Genomic DNA, 13,493 nt, shown 5'->3' with positions numbered 1-13,493 from the left:
GTAAACGGATCTGTCCCCCATTGACTTTCAATGTAAGTCAGGATGGATCCGCTTGACTTACACTTAGACTTTTTTTTACTAAGTGTATGCAGACGGATCCGCACTGAACGGATACCATCGTTTGCATTTATAGGTGCGGATCCGTCTGTGCAGATACCAGACGGATCCGCACCTAACGCAGGTGTGAAAGTAGCCATAGAAAAAAGGATGTGTTACTATCTGGTTTTAACTGGCAGAATAAAAAGGTGACACGTTCCCTTTAAGTCCCTGTTTGGGTGGTAACTTACTTTTATTTCTGGTAAAATACTAAAAATACTACAATAATCTGTGTAGATGAAAGTTCTGTGTGCTTGGGACAAAGACACTGGATAAAAAGTATTTCGTTCATTTGTCCACACTGTTTAAAAAATTGGCCAAATTTCCAAAGCACAAGAGCCCGGATAGCTCAGTCGGTAGAGCATCAGACTTTTAATCTGAGGGTCCAGGGTTCAAGTCCCTGTTCGGGCGCAAGTTTTTTTTATTTTTTTAAATGAAAGTTGCTGACAATTTAACAAAAGGTAATAATTATTTTTTCAGTATAATTAATTCAGCATAAAAATAAAGGTTCGTCTATACTTGACACAAATTTGTGTGCTCAGCTTTTCTATGTGCTTTTAATGCAAATTGCAGCTACTGGGTGTGTCAGCCCCAATGCCTCATACAGCGATAACTGAATCATGACCCTGTATCAGGGCGCTCAAGTACTTTTTGTAAATGGCCATATACCTGGCACTTTACTGGGTCTGCTGTAGGGTGAAAGCCCAAGCTGCAAAAAAAAAAAAAAAAAAAGACGTATGGAGGGACATCAGTGGCATGTGGTGCTGCAGCATTTTTCCCCCCTCAATAAACCACACCTCTAAACCCGCCTAATCCCCTTTCTGCCATCTACACAGAAATAGTGCCCCCTTAATGCCTCCCCACACAGAAAGAATATTCTCTTTGTGCCACCTAATGATGCCCCTTAGTGCCCCTCGGACAGTATGATATCCCTTTAGTGCTCCTACAGATTATGACGCCACCCAGGGGCGGAATGGCCATAGACCTTATAGGGAAATTTCCTGGTGGAACCACCTGGGCCCTCCTCACGGACGGCCAGTGGAAGTTTTTGGGGATGTATTTTGTGCTGCTGGCAGTATTTTATGATGGACTGTGGTATTTGGCTCTGTTGGGGTGGTATAATGTGCCACAATATGGTATTGCTGGTCCCTGCCTTCCATCAATTTGGACCAGACTACAAAACAGGGCCACTTTTAGTATTTTTCCCGGGCCACTATAAGTTCCCAGTCCGCCCCTGCCGCCACCTTACTGCCCCCTCACAGTAGGATTTCCCCTAAGTGCTTCCTCACAGCAGGTTGATCCCTTGGTGTCCCCACGCAGTATAATGCTCCTTTGGTGCCCCTGACACAGCAGGATCGCTGCGATGCCCCTAAGTAGGATGATCCCTTAAGTGCCCCCCACAAAGACATTGTCTCAGCACAAAATGATGTTCCTCCCTCACACATTATGATGTCTCCTTAAATGCCCCCTCTCAGAGTGATGTCCCCTTAAAGGGGTTGTCCTACGAAAAATATTCTACAGTTTTCAAACCAGCATCTGGATCTGAATACTTTTTTAATTGCATGTAATTAAAAATGTTATATAGCCAGTGAGTTATTCAATAAAATGTATCTGTATAGTGCCACTTAATTTCTTATTTCTTTGTCCTGCTCACTGAGATGGCCGCACATGCTCAGTTTCATTTTTCAACTGCCTCCTAAGCTGTAATAGGGAGAGCTGAGACATGCCCCCTGAGCTGTGATAGGGAGAGCATGGACACGCTCCCTGAGCTGTGATAGGGAGAGCTGAGACACGCCCCCTGAGCTGTGATAGGGAGAGCTGAGACACGCCTCATAAGCTGTGATAGGGAGAGCTGAGACACGCTCCCTGAGCTGTGATAGGGAGAGCTGAGACACGCCCCCTGAGCTGTGATAGGGAGAGCTGAGACACGCCTCCTGAGCTGTGATAGGGAGAGCTGAGACACACCTCCTGAGCTGCAGCAGTAAAGACACTCCCCTTGAGCAATCAGCTTGATATAAATCTAGCAGATCAATGAATGTGGAGATCTCTGGATCCATGTGAGGTACAGGGCTGGTTCTAGCTTTGTTAGAAAGAGATTGTCCTGGACTATATGATATAATTTTTTACATTATTCATAGGATAACCCCCTTAAGTGCCTCCCACCAGACACAGTATGATGCCCCCTTAAAAGGGTTTTCTGAGAATTTATAACTGATGACCTATCCTCTGGATAGGTCATCATTATCTGATTGATGGGGGTCTGACACCCAGGACCCCTGCCAATCATCTGTTGGAGAAGGAATTGGCGCTACTGTGAGCCCTGCAGCCTTCATACAGCTTTTCCTAGCTTTTTCCAAACAGCTGATCGTCAGGGGTGTCGGACCCCCACCGACCAGATACTGATCACCTAGGATAGGTCATCAGTATTAAAATCTTGGAAAAAACCCTACACAATAAGGACTCCAGCTGCTGCAACAACTGCTACTACAACTCCCAGCAGGTTGTTCTTGTAACTGCCAAAGAAGTAAAAGGAGGATTCTGGGAGTTGAAGTTTCAGGACAGCTGGAGTGTCTGGAGGCTGCTATTCCCTCAGGGTTTGCAGTAAACCAGCGTGATTCTTTGCTGAAGCAACTCAAAAGCAAAACCATACTGGCAATGTCTTCTCCAGTCTCCCCCCGAGCAGAAGGATTTCATGTCTGCAGACAAGTAGGGGCTCCGACTGATCTCCTTATATATCGTTTCTAGCTGAACTATCACTTCTAGTGCTGTGATGGCTAATCTCCGGCACTCCAGCTGTAGTAAAACTACAACTCCCAAGATGCACACTGGCTTTGCTGTTCTCAGAACTCCACAGAAATTAATAGAGCATGCTGGAGTCATAGTTTCACCATTACTTAGCCATCAGAGAGGCTAGCCATCACTGCTCTAGGGGGACGGGTGGAGAACAGATGTATTATTCGAATTTGCGATTTCCATTTATTATTATTTTTAATGCGAAACATCTGCAATATCATTTTCGCGTACGCGCATGCGCAAATGCACTATACAGTACCCAAATGCACTATAAAGAAAGTATATTGGTATATAACACCCCGCTTCAATCAGTTTTTTGGGGGGGCGACTGGTATATCACACCAGTAGAAATTATTTGTTCCAATAACGCTTGTCCCTCTATATACCTGCAGTATCGCAGCAGAACCGCACACAACTGCCGCACAATACAAATGCACTATAATATACTTTCTAAGGCCTAGTTCACACGAACGTATGGCTTTTTAAGTGTTTTGCGGTCCGTTTTTCACGGATCCGTTGTTCCGTTTTTTGTTTCCGTTGTGTTTCCGTTTCTGTTCCATTTTTCCGTTCCGTTTTTCCGTATGGCATATACAGTATACAGTAATTACATAGAAAAAATTGGGCTGGGCATAACATTTTCAATAGATGGTTCAGCAAAAACGGAACGGATACGGAAAACATACGGATGCATTTCCGTATGTGATCCGGTTTTTTTTTTGCGGACCCATTGAATTGAATGGAGCCACGGAACGTGATTTGCAGGCAATAATAGGACATGTTCTATCTTTCAATGGAACGGAAAAACGGAAACGGAATGCAAACGGAGTACATTCAGTTTTTTTTTGCGGAACCATTGAAATGAATGGTTCCGTATACGGACCGTATACGGAACACAAAAAAACGGCCCGTACACTCGCAAAAAAAACGATCGTGTGAACTAGGCCTAACATAGAAAGTATATTATAACAATGTACACGGAGGGCAATCCATTAGAATATACATAAAGATAAAACGTAACCTTTAATAATGTTACTATGAGGGTCCATTCACACGTACGTAAGTGTTTTGCGAATCCGCAAAACACGGACACCAGCAATGTGCATTTTGCAATTTGTGGACCGCACATCGCAGGGACTATAATAGAAAATGCCTAATATTGTCTGCAATTGCGGAAACGGAAGCACAAATGCGGAAGTGCGGATCCGCAAATGCGGACAGTACATTCCGGCCCCATTGAACATGAATGGGTCTGCACCCTTTCCGCAAAATTGCAGAACGGATGTGGACCCATTTTGCAGACGTGTGAATGGAAAAGATATCCCTCAAAAAATGAAAATAAATAAAATTATTAAAGTTAAAGGGGTTCTGGACTTTCTTTTAACTGATGATCTATCCTCTGGATAGATAATCAGCATCTGATCGGCGGGGGTCCGACACTGAGGCCCCCCGCCGATCAGCTGTTTGAGAAGGCAGCGGCGCGGCCTTCTCACTGTTTACCGCTGGCCCAGTGACGTCACGACTAGTATCAACTAGCGTGGGCGGGGCTAAGCTCCATTCAAGTGAACAGTGATACTAGTCGTGACGTCACTGGGCTGCTGAAGCACCGCTGCCTTCACAAACAGCTGATCGGCGGGGGTCCCGGGTGTTGGACCCCCTCCGATCAGATGCTGATGATCTATCCAGAGGATAGATCATCAGTTAAAACAAAGTGTAGAACCTCTTTAAGCAAAAAGCATAGATGTGGTAGGTAATAAAAAGTGCTCAGCGGCACTAAATCAGTTGCTCGGCGGCACCAAATCAGAAACCATATGTCCTCCCACAATCCGGGGGGTTCCAGTGCACATCCATGAATCCCAGAGGGAAAGCAAAAAACATCCATCCCTGGGCTAGATGATGATGTGGTATTGAAGGACAGGGTGGGCAAACAACTGTCCCTGATATTGCCCTACAGGGGGTGCTATTCTGGCCCTGATAGCCTAACCACAGACCACCCGCCCTGATAAGAGCGACCCCGTCCGGAACCTTACCCTAAATAAAAATGGTCCTAGTAAGCCCCTAGGCCCCTGACTTCCAGGTGATCACTATATAGATCTATGTGTTTTTGACTCATTATAAAAGTATATTATAAGGATATCGCACCCCTCTGTGTATCACACCTATCGATAGCACACCTATACCAGTCCTTAAAAGGACTATTGTGGCCCTATTAGCTAGCGTTTGGTGTCTCTAACAGCCTGTCCCTGCTCCACACAGCAACCTCTTTCTACACTGGCAAAACACTGAATGTAAAATGGCAACCAGATCAGGTCTATTTATAAGGTAGGGGGTGTGTCCATGTGCTGAAACGTCTCAATTGGCTGTCCTGTACCACCTGATGGATGTGTCATGGGTCAAAGTCCTTCACAATGTAAAAGAACATGGCGGGCGTGAATATCTCCATATGTTCGCATGTTCGGTGAATCGCGTACACGCAAAGTTTGCTGTGAAACGACCGCTGGGGGCGAACCGCAAGGCCATCTCTAGCTGTGAGACACAGCGGGGACACTGAGGAGAAGACAGGGGCGGTTCCAGCAGGAGATCGTGGAGGAGCGCAGGGACTGAGAGCAGGAAGCCCTTTCTCTGTTAGGCCCCTTTCACACGGGCGAGTTTTCCGTGCGGGTGCGATGCGTGCGGTGAGCGTATTGCACCCGCACTGAATCCTGACCCATTCATTTCTATGGAGCTGTTCACATGAGCGGTGATTTTCACGCATCACTTGTGCGTTGAGTGAAAATCGCAGCATGCTCTATATTGTGCGATTTTTCACGCAACGCAGGCCCCATAGAAGTGAATGGGGTGCGTTAAAATCGCAAGCAAGTGTGGATGCGGTGCGATTTTCACGCACGGTTGCTAGGAGACGATCGGGATGGAGACCCGATCATTATTATTTTCCCTTATAACATGGTTATATGGGAAAATAATAGCATTCTGAATACAGAACGCTTAGTAAAACAGTGCTGGAGGGGTTAAAAAATAATAATAATAATTTAACTCACCTTAGTCCACTTGATCGCGAAGCCTGGCATTTCTTCTGTCTCCTTTGTTGAATAGGACCTATGGTGAGCATTAAATACAGGTAAAGGACCTTTGATGACGTCAGATCACATGCTCCATCACCATGGTGATGGACCATGTGATTGGAGCATGTGATCTGACGTCACCACAGGTCCTTTAGCCCACAGCTAGCAAAGAACAGACCGGGAACGAACTACGCGAACAAGAGGATAAGGTGAGTTTTTTATTTTTTTTTAACCCCTCCAGCGCTGTTGTACTATGCATTCTGTAGTCAGAATGCTATTATTTTCCCTTATTAACCATGTTATAAGGGAAAATAATACAATCTTCAGAACATCAATCCCAAGCCCGAACTTCTGTGAAGAAGTTCGGGTTTGGGTACCAAACATGTGCGATTTTTCTCACGCGAGTGCAAAACGCATTACAATGTTTTGCACTCGCGCGGAAAAATCGTGCATTTTCCCGCAACGCACCCGCCTCTTATCCGGGCAAAAAAACTGACGCCCGTGTGAAAGAGGCCTTAGACCCGGCGGTCATGTGACCTCCGGGTGTGTCAGGGCAGGAGCAGAGCTGCAGGGCCTAAGGAGACCCTGATCAGCTCTGCCTGTATGTAATGCCCCCACACGGGGCTGTTCCCCCCTATAACTGGGGTGCCTGTGAATGTCCCAGTTACAGTGGAATTAGTGGGGGGAAAAAAGTCAGTTTTCTCTTTTAATGACTTCCTGGGGGACATATTAAGTGCCAAAAATAAATGTAAATATAAGTAAAAAAAAAATTAAAATTAAAAACTACATTTAAAAATGCTATCGATAACGGAAACAGTCACCATAGTCGCCCCGTTCATTCAAACCTATACATGTTATATATCAAAATGATTGTCACAAAATAGGGAACACATTGCTATAATTAATTTTTGTGTCAGTTTTAATATTAAGGAAATAAAAAGCTATAATAAAAAAATTGCGTGCGGTGAACGCATTGCACCCGCACTGAATCCCGACCCATTCATTTCTATGGGGCTGTTCACATGAGCGGTGATTTTCACGCATCACTTGTGCGTTGCGTGAAAATCGCAGCAAGCTCTATTTTGTGCGTTTTTCACGTAACGCAGGCCTCATAGAAGTGAATGGGGCTGCGTGAAAAACGCAAGCATCCGCAAGCAAGTGCGGATGCGGTGCGATTTTCACGCACGGTTGCTAGGAGACGATCGGGATGGAGACCTTATAACATGTGCCTTCTGGAGTTGGAGTCCGTACTTGGATCGCTTCCACCTGCTTTCCTGGCTGCTTAGGCTGCCTGCAGCGCGGAGCGAGTCAGGGGCAAAAGGCAAACACTGTTTGACATCAGATTACAGACGTTTTCCACACGGAGGTAACACATGCAGATTTTTGGCGCACTTATGTGGACAAGAATAGGCCTTTCTAAAATGGGGCCCGAAAAAAGCAGGAGGCACATGGACCGCAAAACGGATACGGTTGTGTGCAGAACGTAGGACACATAGAGGGAGATTGAAGGAAAACTGGCTTAGTGGCCCATAACAGCTCATTAGGGCCCATTTACTAAGGGACGTGTGACTATTTTAGTAGTAAGAAATTTGCAAGTATTATTTTTTAACCAGCATGGACGGTTTTACACTGCGTCCACCAGTTGAGTATTTACTAATATTTACATCTGGAAACAGGTGAACTGGCGTAGCTTTTAGGATACTTTCACACTAGCGTTTTTCTTTTCTGGCGCTGAGTTCCGTCCTAGGGGCTCAATACCGGAAAAGAACTGATCAGTTATATCCCCATGCATTCTGAATGGAGAGCGATCCGCTCAGGATGCATCCGGATGTCTTCAGTTCAGTCTTCTTGACTTTTCAGGACGGAGATAATACCGCAGCATGCTGCGGATTTATCTCCGTCCAAAATTCCGGAACACTTGGCGGAATGCTGGATCCAGCAATTTTTCCAATTGACATGCATTAATGCCCGATCCGACCCCGAATGTTCCGGCAAAACGGTTCCAGGATTGCGGTCTGCGCATGCTCAGACTGAATTTTTTTTTTAAATAATAAATGCCGGATCTGTTTTTCCTGATGACACGGGAGAGACGGATCCGGCATTTCAATGCATTTGTCATACGGATTCGGATCCTGATCCGTCTGACAAATACCATCAGTTTGCACACGCCGGAATCCTCTGCCGCAAGTGTGAAAGTACCTGGCGACACGGTGACTTTGGCTGCGACACATTTTGTCAAAGATCCCAAATAAATGCCACCTGTATTGCAAGTAATCACAACATATGTAGGTAAATGGGGTTGCATTGCAATACACAAGTGACCCTGAGCACATGACAACCGGCCCAAGAAGTCAGTCACCATGTTGTCCAGTCTAAGACAAAGTATTAGCTCTTTGTAATAGTGTCTGCATTTTTTGTGTTACTTTAGCGGCACCTAGTGGCCTTTATAAGAACTGCATATGGATATTAGAAACCTCTGCCACCAATACACAACTAGGGGCTCATGCACACGGCCATTGTTCGGCCGTGCCCGTATTGTCTGCAGTCCGGAAGTTCGGTGCAGAACGGAGGCATGGAACCCCTCTGAAGCACTACGATGTGTTTCCTTGGGGTTTCTCTCCGTGCTTCCGCACCGCAAAAAACATGTTCTATTTTTTGGCAGTGCAGACGAATCATGGATCAAGTTGAATGGGTCTGGATCCGTCGCGGCAGCTGCACAGATGTTACTGCAAATTGCGGCCCCCAATGCACGGAATGGCTGAGCAACGTCTGTGTGAATGAGCCCTAACTCTGATCCCCCACTGCTTCCGTTCTGATCCCTCACTGATCTGTACCTCTTGGTCCCTCACGACATGGACACTTATGCAGGACCTGCCAGGGAGTGCTGGGGCTAAGATGGTAATGGTGGTTGCTATGATGGGGGTAGTAGTACTCACAGTGGCAGTCCTCACTCCAACGCTCCCTGGGGCCGTGCAGTGAATGAAGGGTGCACCCTTTCTTCCCTCGGGGCACACCCTGGATTCTTTGGGGCCTCCTCTCTGGTGTTAGGTGTATGGCAGGGTACAAGGCAGGAGGTCAAGTGGTAAGAGGGCCAGTGAATGGATGACGCAATGACCAGGCCTAGCTGAAACAGAAACTCTTTATTAGGGCTCGTTCACACGACCGTGCCGTTATTTTGCTGTCCGCAAATTGCAGATCCGCAAAACATGAATAGCGCCTGTGTGCGTTCCACAATTTGCAGATCGGAACAGGAGGCCTATTATAGAAATGCCAATTCTTGTCCGCAAAACGGGCAAGAATAGGACAGGACTCATAATTTTTGCAGGGGCCACGGAACGGAGCAACAGATGCGGACAGCACACAGTGCTGTCCGCATCTTTTGCGAACCCATTGAAATGAATGGTTCCGTATACGGACCATATGGGGAACGCAGAAAACAGCCCGTATACGGAACGCAAAATACGTTTGTGGGAATGAGCCCTTAAGGATGATAAGTGTTGCAGTACAAGCATATAAAGCAGTTCTGAGGTAGTTCACAGGTACTTGAAAGGTTATATTACTTCTCTCCAGTTCGCACACCTTTCCACTGGTGAATATGGGATAGCAGGCTGCAAGATGGCTGACTCTAGGGCCCTTTTCACACGGGCGAGAATTCCACGCGGGTCGAACGCATTGCACCCGCATTGAATCCGGACCCATTCACTTCAATGGGGCTGTTCACATGAGCGGTGATTTTCACTCATCACTTATGCGTTGCGTGAAAATCGCAGCATGCTCTATATTCTGCGATTTTCACGCAACGCAGGCCCCATAGAAATGCGATTTTCACGCATGGTTGCATCGTCTTCTTTGAGGACCTGCAAAAGGACCTTTGACGTAATCGCGCTCACCACGTGGTGAGGATGGTGACGTCAGCGCAGGTCCTGCTAAATGAAGATCCTTCTATTTTCATTCAGCAGGACCTGCGCTGACGTCCCCACGTGGTGAGCGCGATTATGTCATCAAAGGTCCTTTTGCAGGTCCTCAAAGAATAAGAAAGAAGACGATGCCGGCTGCACGATCAAGTGGATTAAGGTGAGTTAATTTTTGTATTTTTTAACCCTTCCAGCACTATTATACTATGCATTCTGTAGTCATAATGCTATTATTTTCCCTTATAACCATGTTATAAGGGAAAATAATTAAATCTACACAACCTTGAACCCAAACCCGAACTTCAGTGAAGAAGTTCGGGTCTGGGTACCACATTCAGTTTTTTATCACGCGCGTGCAAAACGCATTGCACCCGCGCAATAAAAACTGAACAACGCAACGCAATCAAAACTGACTGAAATTGTGTGTGCGGACTCGCGCGGGTTTCCCGCAATGCACCCGGGATGCGTCCAGGGTGCGTTCAGTGAAACTCGCACCATTTTACAAGCAAGTTCAGTCAGTTTTGTCTGCAAATGCGTTCAGTTTTTTTCCACACGGGTGCAAAACGTTTTGATGCGTTTTTCGCGCTCGTGATAAAAAAACTGAAGGTTTACAAACAACATCTCTTAGCAACCATCAGTGAAAAAAGCATTGCATCCGCACTTGCTTGCGGATGCAATGCGTTTTTCATTAAAGCCCCATTCACTTCTATGCAGCGAGGGCTGCGTGAAAAACGCTGAATATAGAACATGCTGCGTTTTTCATGCAACGCAGAACTGATGCATAAAAAAAAAACGCTCATGTACACAAACCCATTGATATAAATGGGTCAGGATTCAGTACCGGTGCTGTGCGTTCACATCACACATTGCACCCGCGCGGAAAACTCGCTCGTGTGAAAGGGGCAAAAGTCTTTCTCTAATAACACTTTGCAATCTTCCCAAGTAACCAAGGTATGCAAGGCTGTCAAAAATGTGGTAGGCGCCAGAGGCTACAACCCTTTCCACATGCAGCAAAGTCTAAGTTACCTTTACTGTCCTGCACATGCACTTGCCTGGTTCTAAACAGTCTGTCAAAGTTCTTCTTTCCTTTCAGGGCTTTAGGTAGTTCTTAGCAACTTCCAGGGGTGGTGTGTCTTCTGGAGTATGCCTCTCACAGCACAGACAGGAGGCAGCATCCTTTCAGCTCGGCAGCTAACTCCAGACTCACTGGCTGATGCTGTCATACTACACTAGACAGCACTTGCCTCGGGAGCAGGGCCAGGCTCCTTCTACTGAGTAAGGCCTCTTGCACACGAACGTTGTATGCCCGTTGCCGTATTGCAGCCCGCATACGGCGGGTCCGGAATACACGGGCACCGGCCCGTGTGCACTTCACATCACGGATGCGGACCCATTCACTTGAATGGGTCCGCAATAACGGAGATGCGGAACGGAAGCACGGATCGGAACCCCATGGAAGCACTACGGAGTGCTTCCATGGGGTTTCTGTCTGTGCCTCAGCACCGCAAAAAAAAAATAACTTGTTCATTTTTTTTCGGTGTGGACGGATCACGGACCCATTCAAATTGCGGATGAACAATGTTCGTGCGCAAGAGGCCTAAGGCACAATAACTAAGCTGTGTTCCCATGTTCAGCTCTTGGAAGCACACAAATGGCATAGCAAAGTACCGTACACTAACCCAGTGTCACTGCATTAGCCATGTTGAGAGAGACCAGGAAATAGAAACCTGCATAGAACCCGGGAAGGGACATAATGGGACTGGCAGGCGATCAGTGAGGTTTTAATGTATTTTTAATTTTATTTGACCACTTAATGACCTCTTGACAGGGGGTGGTGCAGGTCACTGCAGGAACGATGGATTAGTGACTCCTGGAGCACTCCTGCTCTAAAAACTAGCTGTTACGAACATCTCTGGGTTATTGTGCAGGCTCCTGCTTCACAGCCAGGGTCGGCAGATGCTCCAATCCCAGCTGTTTACCCTTTGATTCTCCCCTCTATGATCGGGTCAACTGGTTTCCCATGACCCCATTGGAGACTGGGGTGCCCTGCGTTAGCCCTGATTACCTACAAGGAATCTCGGGTCTGTCTGCTCAGTAAGGCCAGGTTCACATCACAGTTTCATTTTCCCTTCTTCTGATCCGTCAGAAGACAAGGAAAAAAAACTGATCCTGTAAAAAAACGTATCTGAGCATCCGTTATGTACATTTTGCATCCGTCTGCAACGGATCTCAGACAGAAATGGCTCAAATGGATGTAAAATATGCATAAGGGATGCTCAAGGTCAGTGATGGCCAGTTCGCAGTGTTCGCCAGCGAACACATGCGGGCTGCCATCTTGACTCACCCTTCCAGCGATGCACAGGTAAACCCTTACATGTGCCTGTGCTGCGAGCTGGTCTGAAACCAAATGCAGTCACCGGGAGCAGGCAGTTCCGAGAATAGCCGCCGGGTGCCTTCATCGGGCTGTTCTCGGAACTGCCTGCTCTCGAAGACCGCATTTGATTTCAGACCGGCTCGCAGCACAGGCACAGGTAAGGGCTTACCTGTGCATCGCCAAACGGGTGAGTCAAGATGGCAGTCCGGATGTGTTAACTGGCGAACACTGCGAACTGGCAATCACTGTTCAGGATACATCGTTTTTTTTTACAGGATCTGTTTTTTCTCCAGGTCTTCTGATGGACCAGAAGAACAGAAAAGAAATAGTGGTGTGAACCCGGCCTAAGCCTTCTGTTAGGGCTCACTAGTGTTGTCCTAAAACCAGCCTCTGAGACGGGAGTATGCTAAGATAAGTTTCAAAGTTGTAAAATAGTAATTCCATAATTTAGTAAAATGTTATAAATGATGTAATAATACAAAAAAATCAGGAAAAAAGCTATGATTTAATATAAAATACATTTTATTATGCACATATTAAGTAAAAATAAAAAGCTAAATAAAAATAAAAAGATCGGACCTGTACATTTTTGGCATGGTCTTTAAAGATGCACTACAAAAACTCTCGGCCGCCTGAGCTGTGGGAGCTGGTTTTGGCCGCAGTGTTGAAATCCGCACCCAAAATCCTCCATGTGAACCTATCCTTACAGATCCAGAAAAGCATTCCTGAGAGTGGAGGCGGCACGGCAGAAGGATCTGGCTCCAAATGTTTTATGGTGGTTCCTGGGTGTGGAGCGTTTGAGGGGACGGCAAGGACTGTAGGGCTGCAGTTCTTTTAGGTAGCTGGTGCCTATGTTGTTTACGGCTTCAAAGGTCTGCAAGCAAATTAAAAAAATTATTGGGGGTCATTTTATTAACATTTTTATGGCAGATTGTGGAGCAAAAATGTTGCAGGACTGCCTTTTGCGACCATTTGAATACCTATGCTACAAAATCTTACCACACAGATGTTTTTGCGCCACGTTTGATGTGTAGGAGGATTGAAGGGGTGCGGGGGCGTGCTGGGGACGGGACTTCAGCCTGACAAATTTACCTTTAGGCCTGGAAACAGGGTGGCCATATACAGTACAGACCAAAAGTTTGGACACACCTTCTCATTCAAAGAGTTTCTTTATTTTCATGACTATGAAAATTGTAGATTCACACTGAAGGCATCAAAACTATGAATTAACACATGTGGAATTATATACATAACAAA

At 46.3% G+C, this 13,493-nt stretch overlaps 1 non-coding gene across 1 annotated transcript; it reads left to right on the top strand.

Moving 5' to 3' along the window:
- Positions 1–434: 434 nt before the first annotated feature.
- On the top strand, positions 435–507 carry TRNAK-UUU. The gene has a single exon. It is a non-coding gene; the product is annotated as a tRNA-Lys (tRNA).
- Positions 508–13,493: the final 12,986 nt, after the last annotated feature.

Source organism: Bufo gargarizans, chromosome 2 (genome assembly GCF_014858855.1).
Source record: "Bufo gargarizans isolate SCDJY-AF-19 chromosome 2, ASM1485885v1, whole genome shotgun sequence".
NCBI lineage: Eukaryota > Metazoa > Chordata > Amphibia > Anura > Bufonidae > Bufo > Bufo gargarizans.
Note: the sequence above shows the minus strand (reverse complement) of the source record. Positions and strands in the feature narration are given on the sequence as shown.